The 19,995-nt window shown below is 43.8% G+C and overlaps 1 pseudogene; it reads left to right on the top strand.

Moving 5' to 3' along the window:
* Positions 1-3,096: 3,096 nt before the first annotated feature.
* Positions 3,097-3,164, top strand: LOC122428520 (annotated as a pseudogene).
* Positions 3,165-19,995: the final 16,831 nt, after the last annotated feature.

Below are 19,995 nucleotides of genomic sequence, written 5' to 3'. Positions count from 1 at the left end.
CTAAAGGTTCAGTGATAGAGAATTTATTTAATAGTTTATGCGAAATTCATAAGGGTCATTACATGCTTTTATGTACTAAGACAGAAAGTTGTGCATATTTTGAGTTAAAAGCAAAGAGGTCTTAAAACAACACTGTTCTGATATTGTTCTGTAAGGATATATATGCATATCTGTGTTGGTTTCCTGAAAGTCTGGAAGGATTACACCAACATGTTAATAGTCACTATCTCTGGGTTGTGGGATTCAGGTGATTTAAAACTTTAATAATTTTTATTTTCTTATCTATTTTTTCCCAGTCATTTTATAATGAATACAAATTAGGGATTTGATTGAAATGACAAAAAGGACAGTGCTTATGTTCTGTCATGCTAATGCTATTCATAAGTAAGGGGAGAAAATTCTTTTGTTCCAGAGAGAACAATTTCATGAGCGGTGCTGGCAAAGCAGATTGGAGTAGGTGGAAGGTGAACTGCCTGGAATTGAAGGGATGGGAAAAAAAGGAGCCTGGGGTGGAGGGAGGATTTTGAGGAGGTGGGAGAGGGGAGGCCTGATACGCTTATATCCTATTGTGTTTCTTCCTCCCAGAACCCCATTTGCCTCCTCCTCTCCTAGACAAATCTCCCTATTAAGATAGAGCCCCTCAGCTGGTCTGCTGCTAGCATGTATGAGGGCTTCCCTGGTGGCTCAGAGAGGAAAGAATACACCTGCAAAGCAGGAAACCCAGGTTCAATCCCTGGGTGGGGAAGATTCCCTAGAGAAGGGAACGGCTACCTACTTCAGTATTCTTGCCTGGAGAATTCCACGGACAGAGAAGCCTGGCTGGCTATAGTCTGCATACCACTTAATTTTCATCAAAGTGTAAAACTCTATTTTTGCTACAACTGCATTTACCATGGCAAGACCCAAAGGTGGGGATGAGATGGGTGTGTGACAGTCTGATCTAAACAAATCTATATCACTACTGAATGTTTTATACTATGTAGCAGCATTGCACGGGCTTCCACAATGACTCAGCAGGTAAAGAATCTGGCTGCGATGCAGGAGATGCAAGAGACTCGAGTTAGATCCCTGGGTTGGGAAGATCCCCTAGAGAATTGCTTCTGTTTTATGTTTTGGTTTTTTGGCCCCAAAGCACGTGGGATCTTAGCTTCCTAACCAGGGAGTGAACCTGTACCCCCAGCATTGGAAGGTGAAGTCTTAACAACTAGACTGCCAGGGAAGTCTCCAGAGCTCCATTTTTGCTGGAAAATGCCATTCAATTATAACACATGATTCTAGTCATCCCCACCATCCTCAGGAAGTGGTCATCCTGTCTGCTGCTTAGGGTGACAGAAAGCAGAATGGGGACCTTGACTTGGTATCTTCAGCAGGGCGTACTTGAAGTGTTCTAAAAGCAACCTTCTAGGTTCTTGTTTAGAAATGTACAGAAAGCTTGTGCATAAGGCTCATTTAACATGCATCAGTGTCTTTGGAGGACAGTTTTCTTGCCAAAATCTTGGCTCTCTGTGCACCAATGCCAAACACGAATACAGGGACAACTTATGGAGGGGAAAGAAAGAGTGGTTTTATTACTTCGCCAGGCGAAGGGGAAGGCTAGCACATCAAGAACTGTGCCCCCTTTCCTGGTGAATAGGAAGAGGTTATATAGTTAGGCAGGGGTATGTGACAAAGATCAAGGCGGTTAACAGTCTTGTATTCTTTATCTGCAGTTTCTAAAGGATGGGGTTGCTGACAAGATGGGGTGTGCAGGGTCCTAGGTAGTCTCCTAAACTTGATAAGCCTCTGCCTCTGGTGGTTTCCTGGCTGCCTCTCTTTGGATTAGCCCTTTAGAACTCAGAGGAGGTTATGGAGGTAGGGTCCAGCCTACAAGGAAAGGGGGACAGAAAGACCTCCGTACCCTGGAGCCCACAGGACCCTGCTCCCCTTCAGTTTTGGCTTTTTAAGTGCTTTCACATAATGGTAACTACCAGTGACATAAGCACTAACTATATGTCACACACCTTGCTGAATGCTGTATGTACATTAAACAATACAATCATCAAGACAACCTTCTAGCACAGTTCGGTTCAGTTCAGTTTAGTCCCTCAGTCATGTCCGACTCTTTGCAACCCCATGAATCACAGCACGCCAGGCCTCCCTGTCCATCACAAACTTCCGGAGTTTACTTAAACTCATGTCCATTGAGTTGGTGATGTCATCCAGCCATCTCATCCTCTGTCGTCCCCTTCTCCTCCTACCCCCAATCCCTCCCAGCATCAGGGTCTTTTCCAATGAGTCAGCTCTTCGCATGAGGTGGCCAAAGTATCGGAGTTTCAGCTTCAGCATCAGTCCTTCCAATGAACACCCAGGGCTGGTTTCCTTTAGGATGAACTGGTTGGATCTCCTTGCAGTCCAAGGGACTCAAGAGTCTTCTCCAACACCACGGTTCAAAAGCATCAATTCTTTGGCACTCAGCTTTCTTTATAGTCCAACTCTCACATCCATACATGACCACTGGAAAAACCATAGCCTTGACTAGACAGACCTTTGTTGACAAAGTAATGTCTCTGCTTTTTAATATGCTGTCTAGGTTGGTCATAACTTTCCTTCCAAGGAGTAAGCGTCTTTTAATTTCATGGCTGCAGTCACCATCTGCAGTGATTTTGGAGCCCAGAAAAATAAAGTCTGACACTGTTTCCACTGTCTCCCCATCTATTTGCCATGAAGTGTTGGGACCGGATGCCATGATCTTAGTTTTCTGAATGTTAAGCTTTAAGCCAACTTTTTCCACTCTTCTCTTTCACTTTCATCAAGAGGCTTTTTAGTTCTTCTTCACTTTCTGCCATAAGAGTGGTGTCATCTGCATATCTGAGGTTATTGATATTTCTCCCAACAATCTTGACTCCAGCTTGTGCTTCTTCCAGCCCAGCGTTTCTCATGATGTACTCTGCATATAAGTTAAATAAGCAGGGTGACAATATACAGCCTTGATGTACTCCTTGTCCTGTTTGGAACCAATCTGTTGTTCCATGTCCAGTTCTAACTGTTGATTTCTGACCTGCATACAGGTTTGTCAAGAGGCAGGTCAGGTGGTCTGGTATTCCCATCTCTTTCAGAATCCCTTCTCGGCCTTTTGGCTAAGATCAAGTGTAGTATCGAGCACAGAATCTTTCCTTTTACCCTGTGTCAGATAAGGAGCCAGTGGTATGGGCAGGATAAATTACTTGTCTGCAGCCATGGAGCTTTTAGGCAGCAGAGGTGGAGTTTGAACCCAACCAGTCTGGATCTTGAATCTGAGCTCCTTACAGCAATGCCAAGCTGTCTCCTAAATTTAACCTTCCCAGTGACTCTTGAAATAGTCACTATACATACCATTAGTTGTTTTTGGATAACAAGCTCAACTGACACAATTCACTGAAAAAGTCAGTGGCCTAGAGCCTGCCAAACCTAGTACAAATCTCTCTCTTTTTTTGCATTAGACCTTGATTAACTCTTTAGATTGCCAGGAGACAAAGGCAATTCAAAGTGCTTTATGTATACAATGCCAGGCTCACTATCCAATAATTACCTCCTGTTGGGAGTGAGTCGAGATATTCCCCTGTCAAATGTTTCTGAGCCTCAGGCTTGCTCAGTAGGGTGGGGAGGGATTGGGGAGAAGAACAGAGTGGAATCTTGCCAGAAGCCAACAGCCAAAACCTTGGAGTACTGGTTCTTAAAAAGCAGTGATATCACTTTGTTGACAAAGGTCTGTATAGTCAAAGCTATGGTTTTTCCAGTAGTCATGTATGGATGTGAGAGTTGGACCATAAAGCTGACTGAGCGCTGAAGAACTTATGCTTTCAAATTGTGGTGCTGGAGAAGACTCTTGAGAGTCTTTGGATTGCAAGATCAAACTGGTCAATGCTAAAGGAAATCAATCCTGAATATTCATTGGAAAGACTGATTCTGAAGTTCCAATATTTTGGACACATGATTCAAACAGCTGACACATTGGAAAAGACTCTGATGCTGGGAAAGATTGAGGGCAGGAGGAGAAGGGGACGACAGAGTTTAAAACTGTTGGATGGCATCATTTTCTCAATGGACATGAGTTTGAGCAAAGTCCGGGAGATGGTGAAAGACAGGGAAGTCTGGTGTACCGCAGTCCATGGGGTCGCAACGAGCCAGACACAACTCAACAACAATGACAACTGGTTCTACAAGGGTAGAGGACATACAGCTGCCTTTAAAATTTGCCCTAGGATCATAAATTGTGAGCCCATGTTGACGTCTGATTGGAACTTACACTTTGCCTTTTGGAGGGTATATGTAAGCAAGGCAAATTTTTTTCTTTCTTTTTTCTTTTTTGGTCTCGTGGCATGTGGGATATTTGTTCCCTAACTAAGGATTGAACCTCTTCCCCTGCAGTGGTGTGTAGAATCTTAACCACTGGGCATCAGGGCAGTCTCTCATAAGGCAGATTTCTAAACCAAGGGACTTTGAAGCAGGGAATTTGCAGCTGGTATTTATTTTTCTCTCTCACTGCAGATGTGTGTCATATCTTTCAGGAAGGGACACAGAGAACAGGTCATTCTTTGCTTTCTGGATCAACAGTGTTGACTTAAAAAATAGTCTCAACCTAAAGTTTTTAGGACTTCAGGTTGGGGAGTGAACCTGAGAAAACTCTTTCCAAGGAGGTGAGGGGAGGAGCCAGGTTATATAGAAGTCTTACAACAGAAGGCAGGTAGCCTGAACATTAAAAGATTATTGTTAATTAAAGAAAACCAGATCTCTCAAGTTAAGGAATTTAGCACTTTTCCATGTAAGGGAAGATCCAGTCTTGGCTCACTGAAATCATGCTTCTTATGTTCATCTCAGCTATCTGGGACCAGTATTCTGCATTTCTCACATCCTGAGTTCTTCAGTGCTTACCATAGGGAATGGCTGCAGCCTGGTAGCTGCTGAATCACAAGCATTGTTCTCTTTCCTGGGTGCCCATGTAGTTGCTGTTGTTCGGTTAAGCCATGTCTGACTCTTTGCAACTCCATGGACTGTAGCACACTAGGCTTCCCTGTCCTTCACCATCTCCTGGAGTTTGCTCAAATTTATGTTCACTGAGTTGGTGATGCCATCAACCATCTCATCCTCTGTAATCTCCTTCTTCTTCTGCCTTCAATCTTTCCCAGCATGAGGGTCTTTTCCAGTGAGTCAGTTCTTCGAATCAGGTGGCCAAAGTATTGGAGCTTCAGCTTCAGCATCAGTCCTTCAATGAATATTCAGGGTTGATTTCTTTTAAGGTTGACTGGTTTGATCTCCTTGCTGTGCAAGGGACTCTTAAGAATCTTCTCCCTTAGGGCTCAGAAATTCACATTTGGAGGGCTGGAATCGCCGATGACTGACATCCTTGTTTACTGATATGGCAGCAAACACTCCGTTTCTCAATGGCCCCCATCTAGCAACTGCACATGTGCCTAGGAGATGGGAAGCACAGCTGTCTCCCACCCCACTGGGGGCCTTTGGAGAGTTTCCCGCAGCAGTGACAAAACTAGCAAACGATGGTGTCACGAGAGGAGCCCAAGTCTTCAGACAGACGAGGATCTCCTTCACCTGTTGCGGTTTCCATGACCTCACACGCCTCTTTTGAACCTTTTGAAAACAATTTTAGTGCAGTTGTTCAGAGTTCTTCTGTAGCAATAGAGTTGCCTCAGTCGTTTCTCTAGACTGTGGCTGTGCTGGGTCTTTGCTGCTGTGTGTGGGTCCCTTCCAGTTGCAAGGAGCAGGGACCACTCTACTTGTGGCGCACGGGCTTCTCATTGCGATGGCTTCTCTTGTCGCGGAGCGCGGGGTCTAGAGAGTGGGCCCTGGTAATTGCAGTGCTCAGGCTTAGTTGCCCTGCAGCCTGTGGGATCTTGGACCAGGGATCGAACCCTTGTCACCTGCATTGGCAGGCAGATTTTTAACCATTGGACTACTTGGGAAGTCCTAGCCTGTAGCTTTTTGATGTTTGGCTTGTCACTTTCAAGTCCGTTTATCCCAAGATTCATCTATAAAATAAGATCTACTTCATGGGATTGCTGTGAGGACTACTGAATTATTACATGTGTGTATGTGCGCTCAGTCATGTCCAACATTTTCTGACTCCATAGACAGTAGCCCACCAGGCTCCTCTGCCCATGGGATTCTCCAGGCAAGAATACTGGAGTGGGTTACCATTTCCTTCTCCAGGGGATCTTTCTGACCCAGGGATCAAACCCATGTCTGTTGCATCTCTTGCATTGGCAGGTGGGTTCTTTACCACTAGCGCCACCTGGGATGCTGCAACCCGGGAGCTCTCAAATTCCTCTTGGCAAGCTGACTTCAGCCCCAGATGCAATAATTATAGGAATGAAGACAATTGACAGCAGAATATTATTGTAATGGAGGGGGATCAAGTCAGCCTGGAAAGTATGGAGGAGCCGGGAAAGTCAAGGGGATGTCTGATTATCTGATCCACTGGGCTCTCAGAGATGTACTGAGTGGGAGAGAGCCGATACAATTGTCCCACCAGGATTTTCCCTAAAATTCAATTGGAAACACTTCACCCTCTCACATTCACAAATTTTCCTTAACTGAATCATTTGAGAAAAAGCTACAGATGTGATGTCACAGTCGAATATTCCAGCAGGGGTCTCTCAGAACAAGGGCATACTGCAACAAATGTTAACGCTTTTGCTTACCTTTAAGCAGCTTAGTTTTTAAGTCTTTTCAGGATTTTAAAACCAATAAAAATAAAACAAATGAAATTAGATAAATATTATTATTTAAATAATAAACACATTTGCAAGGAAGGTGACTACAGTGTTTAAAAATATGTGAAATAGGCTAGAGCACCAGATGTGTAACCATGACAAAACACTCCCTTTGTGTAGGAGGTGCTGTGAATCGGCAAAGGGAGAAATGATCTGAAGATTCAAGTGATGCGGATGTGGTCTGAGCTCAGGTGCTGCTAGAGGAAGGGCAGGCTGCGGTGGCTGAGGTTGGCTGAGGTTGGCTGAGGTTGGCTGAAGATGACTCAGGGTGGGTGGGACCTGGGTGGGACCCTCCGATGCCCGCCAAACTGTTCAGATTTCACAAGTTTGAAGAGGTCGTGACCTGTTTAAATGTGGACTTTGGATGCTCTAGCATCTTGGGGGAGTGGATTGAGAGGCTGTGGGAAGGGAGGGTGCAGGAGGTGTTAGAAATAGCAGGAGGGAGGGGACCAAGACCAGCCGGAAAGATGTTACTGTTGCAAATCAGAGGAAACTCACCAGCTGCTACCCGCCCTCTGACCTTCTGGAAAATTACTGAACTGTGTCAAAAATTACAAAAATAAACCCTGGTATTCTCAACAGCACCTTTCCTGCATCACTGGGAGGACTGTTAATATTACCGCTGGAGGTGGATCTTATATATTCACATAGAATTTTCCTGGTGATAAAGAGCTCTCAGGGGATTCTGTGAATGTGGGCTCATCTCTTGGTTTGCCCTCCCTGCATTCTTGAAATCTAATTTTTTTTTTGGGGGGGGGGCGGTGAGACTGCTGGCTGAGTTAAAGAGTAGGAATAGTACCTACCTAAATGGAATTAGCAAATAAATTATGGTGGGATTAGATATTGACTTTTTAGAGCCATGTATCACTTGTTGAGGCCAGCATAACTTCATACTTATTCAGATAACTACCAAGGTTCAGTTGAAGAAAATAAGAAAACGCCTTGAGGACTAACAGTATCCTTAAAGACACCTTGCCTGATTTTGAGATTTTGAACCTGAAAATGGGTTGTAGGTAGATAAGAAAAGATCCTCCTTCTTTAATGAATGCTGCTCCTAATTAGCAATTATTAGCAGTGATTGCTCATGCAAAGTGTAGAAAATGTGTTTGCTCATCACGTGCTCATGGATTCTGTTTTCTGGAGACTGTGCTGCATGGAGCACTTACCTGGGAGGGCAGGAGGTCAGGGCTGGGATAGGGTGATCTGAGAACTTGCCCTGGGGGAGGATGTGGCTGAGAGGAGGAGGCTGCAGCACTTGGTGTTGGGAGGAGATACAGGGGTGGTGGGGTGGGGGGTGGGTTGGGAAGCTGCCATAGGGTGACAAGATCTCAGCATCTGACCTGACTCCACCTCTGGAGCAGGATGTAGCAGAGTAGACTGTGGGCAGTCAAGAAAATGAACCTGCCTATTTCTAGCAATCGGTTACTTCACCGTCATGGATGATTTCAGCCAGCTGGAGGTGGGAGTGCAGAGAGCATGAAGCAGGTTAGACATTTATGGGAATTTCTCAAATCGAACAATAGCATAAGCAAGCTTTTTTATTTTTTTTAACTGATCATATGGGCATCCTATGTGCATTCACATTCTATTTCTCATTATCTTTGTTTTCTAGAGCTGCTGTAATTAATTGGCACACACATGGTTGCTTAACACAGCAAAAAATTATTCTCTCACTATTCTGGAGGCAAGAGCTCTGAAAATAGGTTGTTGGCAGGGCCCACTCCCTCTGCAGGCTCTGAGGCAGAATGCTTCCTTGGTTTTTCCTGCCCTTTGGTAGGGGCTTCCCTGGTGGCTCAGTCGGTAAAGAATCCACCTGCCATGCACAACACTGCCTGCAATGCAGGAGACATGGGTTCGATTCCTGGGTGCCTGGGAAATCCCATGGATGGAGGAGCTTGGTAATTCCCAGCCGTCTCTAGGATGGCTTGTTGACACATCACTTGGATCTCTGCTCCATCATCACATGGCCTTCTCTGTGTAGCCTCCTTTTTTCAACAGGGCTCTAGTCATTTAACTTAGGGTCCATTCAAATCTGGGACTTCCCAGGTGGTGCAGTTGGTAAAGAATCTGCCTGCCAATGGAGGAGACTTAAGAGACTTGAGTTCGATCCCTGGGTAGGGAAGACGGGAAAATGGCAACCCACTCCAGTATTCTTGCTTGGAGAATCCCATGGACAGAGGAGCCTGGCGGTATACAGTGCATGGAGTTGCAAACAGTCATACATGACTGAGCAACCTAGCATGCATTCTTCAACCCATTATACTCCTGTTACCAAGAGTAAGTAAGGGGTTTCCCCGATAGCTCAGTTGGTAAAGAATCTGCCTGCACTGGAACAGACCCTTGTGGGAAGATCTGCTGGAGAAGGGATAGGCTCAGTTCAGTTCAGTTCAGTTGCTCAGTCGTGTCTGACTCTTTGTGACCCCATGGACTGTAGCAAGCCAGGCTTCCCTGTTTGGGTAAACCAACTCCCGGAGTTTACCCAAACTCATGTCCATTGAGTCGGTGATGCCATCCAACCATCTCATCCTCAGTCGTCCCCTTCTCCTCCCGCCTTCAGTCTTTCCCAGCATCAGGGTCTGTCTTTTCCAGTGAGTCAGTTCTCATCAGGTGACCAAAGGATTGGAGTTTCAGCTTCAACATCAGTCCTTCCAATGAACACTCAGGACTGATCACCTTTAGGATGGACTGGGTGGGTCTCCTTGCAGTCCAAGGGACTCTCAAGAGCCTTCTCCAACACCACAGTTCAAAAGCATCAGTTCTTTAGCACTCAGCTTTCTTTATGGTCCAACTCTCACATCCATACATGACCACTGGAAAAACCATAGCCTTGACTAGATGGACCCTTGTTGGCAAAGTAATGTCTCTGCTTTTTAATATGCTATCTAGGTTGGTCATAACTTTCCTTCCAAGGAGCAAGTGTCTTTTAATTTGGTGGCTGCAGTCACCATCTGCAGTGATTTTGGAGCCCCCCAAAATAAAGTCTGACACTATTTTCACTGTCTCCCCATCTATTTCCCATGAGGTGATGGGACCAGATGCCATGATCTTAGTTTTCTGAATGCTGAGCTTTAAGCCAACTTTTTCACTCTCCTCTTTCACTTTCATCAAGAGGCTCTTTAATTCCTCTTCACTTTCTGCCTTAAGGGTGGTGTCATCTGTGTATCTGAAGTTATTGGTATTTGTCCCAGTAATCTTGATTTCAGTTTGTGCTTCCTCTAGCCCAGCATTTCTCATGAGGTACTCTGCACATAAGTTAAATAAACAGGGTGACAATATACAGCTGGTATATTTTCCTATTTGGAACCAGTCTTTTTCCTGGTTCCAAAAGGTTTCATAACTAGGAAAAGGTTTTGTAACTAGGAAAAGGTTTCATAGTCCATTTCCTATTTGAAACCAGTCTGTTGTTCCATGTCCAGTTCTAACTGTTGCTTCCACTTGCATACAGATTTCTCAAGAGGCAGGTCAGGTGGTCTGGTATATCAACCTCTTTCAGAATTTTCAAAGTTTATTGTGATCCACACAGTCAAAGGCTTTGGCATAGTCAGTAAAGTAGAAATAGATGTTTTTCTGGAACTCTCTTGCTTTTTCAATGATCCAGCGGATGTTGGCAATTTCTTGACTGGTTCCTCTGCCTTTTCTAAAACCAGCTTGAACATCTGGAAGTTCACGGTTCGTGTATTGTTGAAGCCTGGCTTGGAGAATTTTGAGCATTACTTTACTAGCGTGTGAGATGAGTGCAATTGTGCGGTAGTTTGAGCATTCTTTGGCATTGCCTTTCTTAAGGGTAGCAATGAAAACTGACCTTTTCCAGCCCTGTGGCCACTGCTGAGTTTTCCAAATTTGCTGCATATAGACTGCGGCACTCTCACAGCAAGGGATAAGCTACCCACCCGCTTCAGTGTTCTTGGGCTTCCCTTGTGGCTCAGCTGGTAAAGAATCCACTTGCAATGCAAGAGGCCTGGGTTCAATTCCTGGGTCAGAAGATCCCCTTGAGAAGGGAAAGGCCCGAGGAGATTTCCAGGTCAAGGCAAAGGGTCGTGATGGGCCCCCAATTCTGATCTGGGCAGCTGGGCAGGTTATGGAGGGAGACTGAAGCTCCAGCCTCTCCCTTGGGCTGGTGGCTGTGGCAGGCTGGGCTCCACTGGGCACTCTCACGACTGTCCACCTCCTCAGCCAGACTCGGACAGTAGGAGTCCGCCTTGACGGAACCGTCTCCTCTCTCACACCCCACCCTCCGTCACTTGCCGAGTTTTGTCAACTATACGTCTCTCACTGTGTCCATTTCCTTCAGCCACTGTGGGATCCAGGCACCACCCCATCTCCCGTGCCTGTGACTCTCTTTCCCTAATCCATCCTCACGTTGCCCATCTCTCTTTGGGTCCAACTCACCCTCCGGAGAGCAGCCCAAGGGGCTTCCCAGCTGGTGCTAGTGGTCAAAAATGGGGTTTCAGAATCGGACACAACTCAGCGACTGAACAACAAAATGGATATTCTAAGCAGGGGCCTTTTCGTCCAACTTTAAAATACGTCCGCTTGAAACTTTCACAGCATTGTCAATTGGCTATACTCCAGTATAAGATAAAAAGTTTAAAAAATTTTTAAAAGGTAAGTAATGAGAACCTACACAGGGAACTCTAGTCAATGCTCTGTGGTGACCTCAATGGAGAGGAAATTAAAAAAAAACAACGGGATATATGTATACACATAGCTGATCCCTGGGTCGGGAGAATTCCCTAGAGAAGGGAATGGCTACCCGCTCCAGTACGCTTGCCTGGAGAATCTCATGGGCAGAGGAACCTGGCGGGCTAGAGCGCTTGGACTCACAGAGGGTCAGACATGACTTCGATCCTGAATGAGAGCAAGAACAGGGCTAATTCACTTTGCTGCTTGGCAGGGACTGACCCAACGTCGTAAAGCAGCTACACTTCAGTAAAAGTTAGTTAAGAAATACGACCATGTGAGAAAGCCAAGGTCTAAAGTGCACCAGGAGCGACCTTGACCCCCCTGACGTCAGGCTCTGGATGCTGATCCTTCTGTTGTTGGTGCTGAGAGCTCTGCTCTCCATTTCAGCAGACCCTGCCCACGTGTAGCTATGAGGCCTAAAATGTGGCCAATCTGAAATACAGCTTGTCCTCTAAGTGTAAAATGCACCTTTTGTTTCTTTGAAGATTTAGTACAAAAGAAAGAATATGAAGGATCTCACTAGTAATTTTAGAATGAATTCACATTCAAGGGATAGTATTTTGGATTACACAAAAAAGATCATTAAAATTAATTTTACTTGTTTCTTTGTACTTTTTTGGTGTGTGTCAATACTTTATTTTTGTGTAAAGATAGGAAGCTGGAAAATACATGTGTTTAAAATTTTCTTGGTTCCCCCTCATGTTGTGGAAGCTCCCTCCCCACACAGACCTCATCTGTTCAAACTCAAATACTTAAAAATTACAGCAGAAAAACAAAAGTGCAGAAAGAAGAAAATCAAATAGGGAAGGTAGCCTGGGTCTTTTTATTTTTAAAATGTAAAATTACATACATGGCTTACATTATATTCCTATTGAAAGTCACTGGTATAGAAACCGCCCTGGTAAAAGTAAATATTTAAATTGTTACAGCAACCTATCTTTTAACTGGTTATAGTGTTTTTGTTCATTGTAAAGCATTTTGAAAATATAACGATGAAAATAGAAATCTCCAGCAGTGTCATCTCTCTGCAATAAGCAGATACACTTTTGGGGCATATTTTCTTTCATTATCCTTTCATTTATAAAACAAAAGTGAAGTCACACTACATATCCTCTTGAAAACCAAGCTTTTTCCCACTTACACATATGCTGTCAATATTTTACAGTTATTAAATATTGTTAAAAACAGCTATCTGGATGGGTGCAAAGTTTTCTGAGAGTGATTCAGGGAACACACAGTTTTCCTCTTCTCTGGGTTTCTGACCAGTAGACTATACACCTAGGGATCAATAGCCAATGATGAATGGAGGACTGTTTTATTAAGTGACGTTCAGGCAGGCTCCCAAGAATCCATCTTTCATTATCTGGTGAGGGACGGATTGGAGACCATAATTTAGGCTTAAATCGAAATCTTGAGACTTGCATGGTGTGTGTGTGTGTGTGTGTGTGTGTGAGAGAGAGAGAGAGAGAGAGAAATGCCCTTCCCAAGTTTCTCCATAGAGTGGAGGGTGAGCTGCCCATGAACATGGACTGAATGTAGGTACAGAGACATAAGGATTATTCTCTTCTCAACACATCCCAGTGCTTGCCAGGTGGCACAGTGGTAAAGAATCTGCCTGCTGGGTTCGATCCCTGGGTCAGGAAGATCCCCTGGAGAAGGGAATGGCTACCCACTCCGGTATTCTGGCTCAGATAATTCCATGGATGGGGAGCCTGGTGGGCTACAGTCCATGGGGTTGCGAAGAGTCGGACACGACAGAGCACACGGCATATTCCAGTAGTATTAGTCCAAGCTCACTTTACCGACAAAGGTATGTATAGTCAAAGCTATAGTTTTTCCAGTAGTCATGTATGGATGTGAGAGTCAGACCATAAAGAAGGCTGAACTCTGAAGAATTGATGCTTTCAAATTATGGTGCTGGAGATGATTCTTGAGAGTCCTCTGGACTTCAAGGAGATCAAACCAGTCAACCCTAAAGGAAATCAACCCTGAATTCACTGAAAGGACTGATGCTGAAACTGACACTCCAATACTTTGGTCATCTGATGCGAAGAACCGACTCACTGGAAAAGACCCTAATGCTGGGAAAGATTGAAGGCGGGAGGAGAAGGGGATGACAGAGGATGAGATGGTTGGATGGCCTCACCGACTCAGTGGACATGGATTGAGCAAACTCCAGGAGATAGTGAAGGACAGAGGAGCCTGGCATGCTGCAGTCCATGGGGTCTCAAAGAGTCAGACACAGCTGAAAGACTGAAGAACAACCACAGCTGTTGCAAACTGTCCTGTCAGTTGGGCTGTTTGAAATTGTCATGCTGTTTTGGCGGATATTAGTTGCCTACAAGGATCGTAGGTAAGTGAGAGCCATAGTCTCTTCCCCCATGACCTTGGGACCGGGTGATGTTACCAGGAAGTTACAGTGAATTCTGCTGCCGTGCATACATTTATTAGGAAGCAGAGCCCACAGCAGTCATGAGCCATGACCTTGTCATCCTGCTGAAGTTCCAGTTCTCTACCCTTTGACAAGCTCAAAAGCACCTTGCAAGAAAGGTTTCCCACCGTCAGATGTAGCAGTAGCCCGTCTAGAGGGAGGGTTAGCTAGCTTTCCAGTTGGATCAGGAAAAAGAGTTCTCAGTCAAGTGGTATAACACTATTAAAATGAGATCAAGCCAGGCTTCCCACTGAAGTAGACTGTTGGACTCCTCAAATTTTTATGCTCCATTTATGTTGAGATGAAGATACCTGTGTGGTATTTCGAGCCAATCTGCATGTTTGAACACTATTCATCTCAACAGCGAGAAATTATTTCAAATATTCCTTGAGCTCAATGAATGAACTCTATATTTTAGATTAAGAATTTGATATTTGAAATGACTGTCATGGAGCTTCTGGAGTTGGGACTTCTAATTAGGATCTTTCAAATGTTAATTAATACTCCTGGGGTGTATATTTCTGGGACTGGTTCTTCAAATGTTAACTAACCTACCCTATGGGGGAGACTGAAACTAATTCAGACACATGTGTGGGTGAACACACACACACAGACACACACACACACTATGCCTCCTATACTGATGGGCTTTAAAATAAATGATAGACATTATAATATGAAAATTCTGAAATATTTGGAGAATGGTACCATCCTGAATTCACTTTTCAAAGCCTTTATTTAAAATTGAAAAATCGGTCTAGAAATGCTGTAAAAACAGGTTTATTAATGAGTGTTTTGACTCAAACTGTGGCTTTGTTTTCAAAATAAGCCAGGCTGGAAAGGTTTGATGCATAAACCATCTTCTGGCTTTTCTTTCCCCAGATCATTTTAGTAGCTCTTTTTTTTTTTTAAATTAATGTCAGATATTTGTGGCACAGGAGTTAGGCTATTCAAAATTTCATATTTAAAACACAAAATGAAGCAAAAATTCCCACAGATACAATGAAATTCATTAAAGGTAGTAATATGGAAAATAAAGTCCATAGTTTCTCTTTCCCAATGAATTCACTCTGTTATTTATAGCTGTTGTTGTCCAGACTCTGTCTTTTTGAGGGCAAGCAAGAAGAGCTCACTGCTGTTTGCTTCTGTCAATGCAGCTCCATCTGGGATTTCTGGGGTTAGAGTGGGCATATTCTTTTATGAACTGGGTAATTAGTCCATCTGGTCATAGTCTCAGAGAAGTGGCGAGACTGGAGAATTAAACTCAATACCTATTTCACATGTCTGTTCTGGGAGTTAAGAGACAAAGTTTATGAAAGTGTTTTGTAAATTGCAAAGACGTATTTATTTACTGTTAAGATGATTACCAATAGCTCTATAAACCCTTTTTCTCCACAGTCTGGCTGCTTTTGTGCATTTTATTAACATAGAATGTGTATCTATAGACACTCACATCTCTGAGGTTTGTGTTTTTGAGTTCCTCGATGAACACATTCTGAACATTGACTAGCAGCCCTGGGCTTGGTGTGAGCACCAGCTGTGGCTTCTGCCTTTGCGGTCATCAATACACCTGGAGAAACAAATCACACACTGGACATTCAGGGAGAGAGGCAGCAGTCTGCTTAAGTGTCAATTTGCTATTTGGTTTCAATGATTAGGAAATGCTGGAGGCCAGATTACTGGGCAATATAGACTAGTTCGGTTCAGTTTAGTTGCTCAATCTGTCCAACTCTTTGTGACCCAACGGACTGCAGCATGCCAGGCTTCTCTGTCCTTCACTATCTCCTGGAGCTTGCTCAAACTCATGTCCATTGAATCAGTGATGCCATCCAACCATCTCATCCTCTGTCATCCCCTGCTCTTCCTGCCTTCAATCTTTCCAACATCAGCGTCTTGACCAAAGAGTTGGCTCTTTGCATCAGGTGGCCCAAGTATTGGAGCTTCAGCTTCAGCTTCAGCTTCAGCATCAGTCCTTCCAATGAGTATTCACAGTTGATTTCCTTTGGGATTGACTGGTTTGACCTCCTTGCAGTCCAAGGAACTTTCAAGAGTCTTTTCCAACACCACAGTTCAAAAGCATCAATTCTTCGGTACTTAGCCTTCTTCATGGTCCAACTCTCACATCTGTACATCACTACTAGAAAAACCATTGCTTTGACTATACAGACCTATGTCCACAAAGTAATGTCTCTGTTTTTTAACACGCTCTCCAGGGTCATCATAACTTTGCTTCCAAGGAGCAAGCATCTTTTGAGGGTTTATTTTCACTGAAAATATTTTCAGGAAAACTGGAAGTTGCTGTATGCCACTTTACCTTCCTGCTTCTTGTGAGTTGGGAGTGGATATGTGGGCTCTATTTGGCATGAGTTCCATCGGCATTTTCTTGAGTTTTCTCTAAACATTTTCCTGGGCGGGCGAGCAATCCAATTCTTGCTGTTCCCCTGATTTATATCTGCTTCCTCTCTTCCCCAGACACCCACTTTAGGTGGAGGACGAGGACCAGAGAGGGGTGGGAGGGGGCAAGGTGAGGGAAGGGCAGAAGAAAGAGGACGTGGCCTGAGAAAAGGCATCTGCACTGGGGGCTACAGTGTTGATATCTTTAAAAAAGACTCTTTTATTTTCAGATGGCAAATTAATGCAGCCTCATAGTCAAACTAAAATAAAATAATAAGTATGAAAGAAATCCACATTAATTTTTACCATTTGGTCATAATGACTGTGAAATTTTGGCAGATTTCTTCTCATTACTTTTTTTTTTTTCTCTAAACTCACACTTTTCTTATTTTGGTTTAAAACATTTGATCACATAATAGGTAGCAGTTTTGCATCCTGTTTTTTTCACTTAGTGCTATTTTTTTTTTTCCATTTAGTGTCATTAAAAATACTTTGGAAAACATCATTTTTGATTGCTACATAATGTTCCATATTTTGGTAAAGTCATAAGCTCAACTGTTGTATAATTTGCTTCCATTTTTTAAAGTAATTACAGTAAATTAGATCTTGAGAAATAGATTTAAGGGACTAGATCTGATAGAGTACCTGATGAACTATGGACGGAGGTTCGTGACATTGTACAGGAGACAGGGATCAAGACCATCCCCATGGAAAAGAAATGCAGAAAGGCAAAATGGTTGTCTGAGGAGGCCTTACAAATAGCTGTGAAAAGAAGAGAAGTGAAAAGCAAAGGAGAAAAGGAAAGATATTCCCATCTGAATGCAGAGTTCCAAAGAATAGCAAGGAGAGATAAGAAAGCCTTCCTCAGTGATCAATGCAAAGAAATAGAGGAAAAAACAGAATGGGAAAGACTAGAGATCTCTTCAAGAAAATTAGAGATACCAAGGGACATTTCATGCAAAGATGGGCTCAATAAAGGACAGAAATGGTATGGACCTAACAGAAGCAGAAGATATTAAGAAGACGTGGCAAGAATACACAGAAAAACTGTACAAAAAAGATCTTCATGACCCAGACAATCACAATGGTGTGATCACTCATCCTAGAGCCAGACATCCTGGAATGTGAAGTCAATTGGGCCTTAGAAAGCAATCACTATGAACAAAGCTAGTGGAAAGTGATGGAATTCCAGTTGAGCTATCTCACATCCTAAAGATGAGCGTGAAAGTGCACTCAATCGCCAGCAAATTTGGAAAACTCAGCAGTGGCCACAGGACTGGAAAAGGTCATTTTCATTCCAATCCCTAAGAAAGGCAATCCCAAGAATGCTCAAACTACTGCACAATTGCACTCATCTCACACGCTAGTAAAGTAATGCTCAAAATTCTCCAAGCCAGGCTTCAGCAATACGTGAACCAATGAACTTCCAGATGTTCAAGCTGGTTTTAGAAAAGGCAGAGGAACCAGAGATCAAATTGCAACATCCACTGGATCATCGAAAAGCAAGAGAGTTCAGAAAAACCTATTTCTGCTTTATTGACTACACCAAAGCCTTCGACTGTGTGGATCACAATAACTGTGGAAAATTCTGAAAGAGATGGGAATACCAGACCACCTGACCTGCCTCTTGAGAAACCTGTATGCAGGTCAGGAAGCAACAGTTAGAACTGGACATGGAACAACAGACTGGTTCCAAATAGGAAAAGGAGTACGTCAAGGCTGTATATTGTCACCCTGCTTATTTAACTTATATGCAGAGTACATCATGAGAAACGCTGGGCTGGAAGAAGCACAAGCTGGAATCAAGATTGCCGGGAGAAATATCAATAACCTCAGATATGCAGATGACACCACCCTTATGGCAGAGAGTGAAGAAGAACTAAAAAGCCTCTTGATGAAAATGAAAGAAGAGCGTGAAAAAGTTGGCTTAAAGCTTAACATTCAGAAAACTAAGATCATGGCATCTGGTCCCATCACCTCATGGGAAATAGATGGGGAGACAGTGGAAACAGTGTCAGACTTTATTTTTTGGGCTCCAAAATCACTGCAGATGGTGATTGCAGCCATGAAATTAAAAGACGCTTACTCCTTGGAAGGAAAGTTATGACCAGCCTAGACAGCATATTAAAAAGCAGAGACATTACTTTGCCAACACAGGTCCATCTGGTCAAGGCTATGGTTTTTCCAGTGGTCATGTATGGATGTGAGAGTTGGACTGTGAAGAAAGCTGAGCATCGAAGAATTGATGCTTTTGAACTGTGGTGTTGGAGAAGACTCTTGAGAGTCCCTTGGACTTCAAGGAGACCCACCCAGTCCATCCTAAAGGAGATCAGTCCTGGGTGTTCATTGGAAGGACTGATGCTGAAGCTGAAACTCCAATACTTTGGCCACCTCATGAGAAGAGTTGACTCATTGGAAAAGACCCTGGTGCTGGGAGGGATTGGGGGCAGGAGGAGAAGGGACGACAGAGGATGAGATGGCTGGATGGCATCACCGACTCGATGGGCATGGGCTTGGGTAGACTCCGGGAGTTGGTGATGGACAGGGAGGCCTGGCGTGCTGCGATTCATGGGGTCACAAAGAGTCGGACACGACTGAGCGACATTCATTCACAGTAAATTAGTGGTGACGATATTTGTGTCTAAATTACTGCCTTTGTTATTTGAGTATTCCATTCAGGGGCACTTCTAGAAGGGGAATTATTGGGTCAAAAAGTAGGAGTCTTTCAAAGCATGTTACCACATGATTTGGTCGGACTGTAACAATTTACCTGGAGTGTTTCTGTTTTAAGAGCCTTCCTGGAACAGAGAATGGTTTGCTGGGTCTGGAGAGAACCACTTCTGGCAAAATTTGGGTGAGAATTTCATGCTTTGTAAATCAGACTGATTTTAAGTTTCCCTCCATCTCTGTGTTCATTCACCTGCTATTCTTCTGCTTATGTAACTTATACGCAGAGTACATCATGCAAAATGCCAGGCTGGATGAAGCACAAGCTGGAATCAAGATTGCCGGGACAAATATCAATAACCTCAGACATGCAGATGACACCACCCTAATGGCAGAAAGTGAAGAGCAACTAAAGAGCTTCTTGATGAAAGTGAAAGAGGAGAGTGAAAAAGTTGGCTTAAAGCTGAACATTCAGAAAACTAAGATCATGGCATCCGGTCCCATCACTTCATGGCGGATGGATGGGGAGACAGTGGAAACCATGACAGACTTTCTTTCCTTGGGCTCCCAAATCACTGCAGATGGTCACTGCTGCCATGAAATTAAGACACTCTCGCTCCTTGGAAGAAAAGTTATGACAAACCTAGACAGCATGTTGGAAAGCAGAGAGAATACTTTGCTGACAAAGGTCTGTCTAGTCAAAACTATGGTTTTTCCAGTAGTCATGTATGGATGTGAGAGTTGGACCATAAAGAAAGCTGAGTGTAAAGAATTGATGCTTTTGAACTGTGGTGTTGAAGAAGATTCTTGAGAGTCCCTTGGACTGCAAGGAGATCCAACCAGTTAATTCTAACGGAAATTAGTCCTGAATAATCATTGGAAGGACTGATGCTGAAGCTGAAACTCCAATACTTTGGCTACTTGATGCGAAGAGCTGACTCATTGGAAAAGACCCTGATGCTGGGAAAGATTGGGGGTAGGAGGAGAAGGGGACGACAGAGGATGAGATGGTTGGATGGCATCACTGACTGGATGGACATGACTTTGCGCAAGCTCCGGGTGTTGGTGATGAAC

Source organism: Cervus canadensis, chromosome 26 (assembly GCF_019320065.1).
Source record: "Cervus canadensis isolate Bull #8, Minnesota chromosome 26, ASM1932006v1, whole genome shotgun sequence".
NCBI lineage: Eukaryota > Metazoa > Chordata > Mammalia > Artiodactyla > Cervidae > Cervus > Cervus canadensis.
The sequence above is the reverse complement of the archived record's forward strand: the minus strand, read 5'-3'. Positions and strand labels throughout refer to the sequence as shown.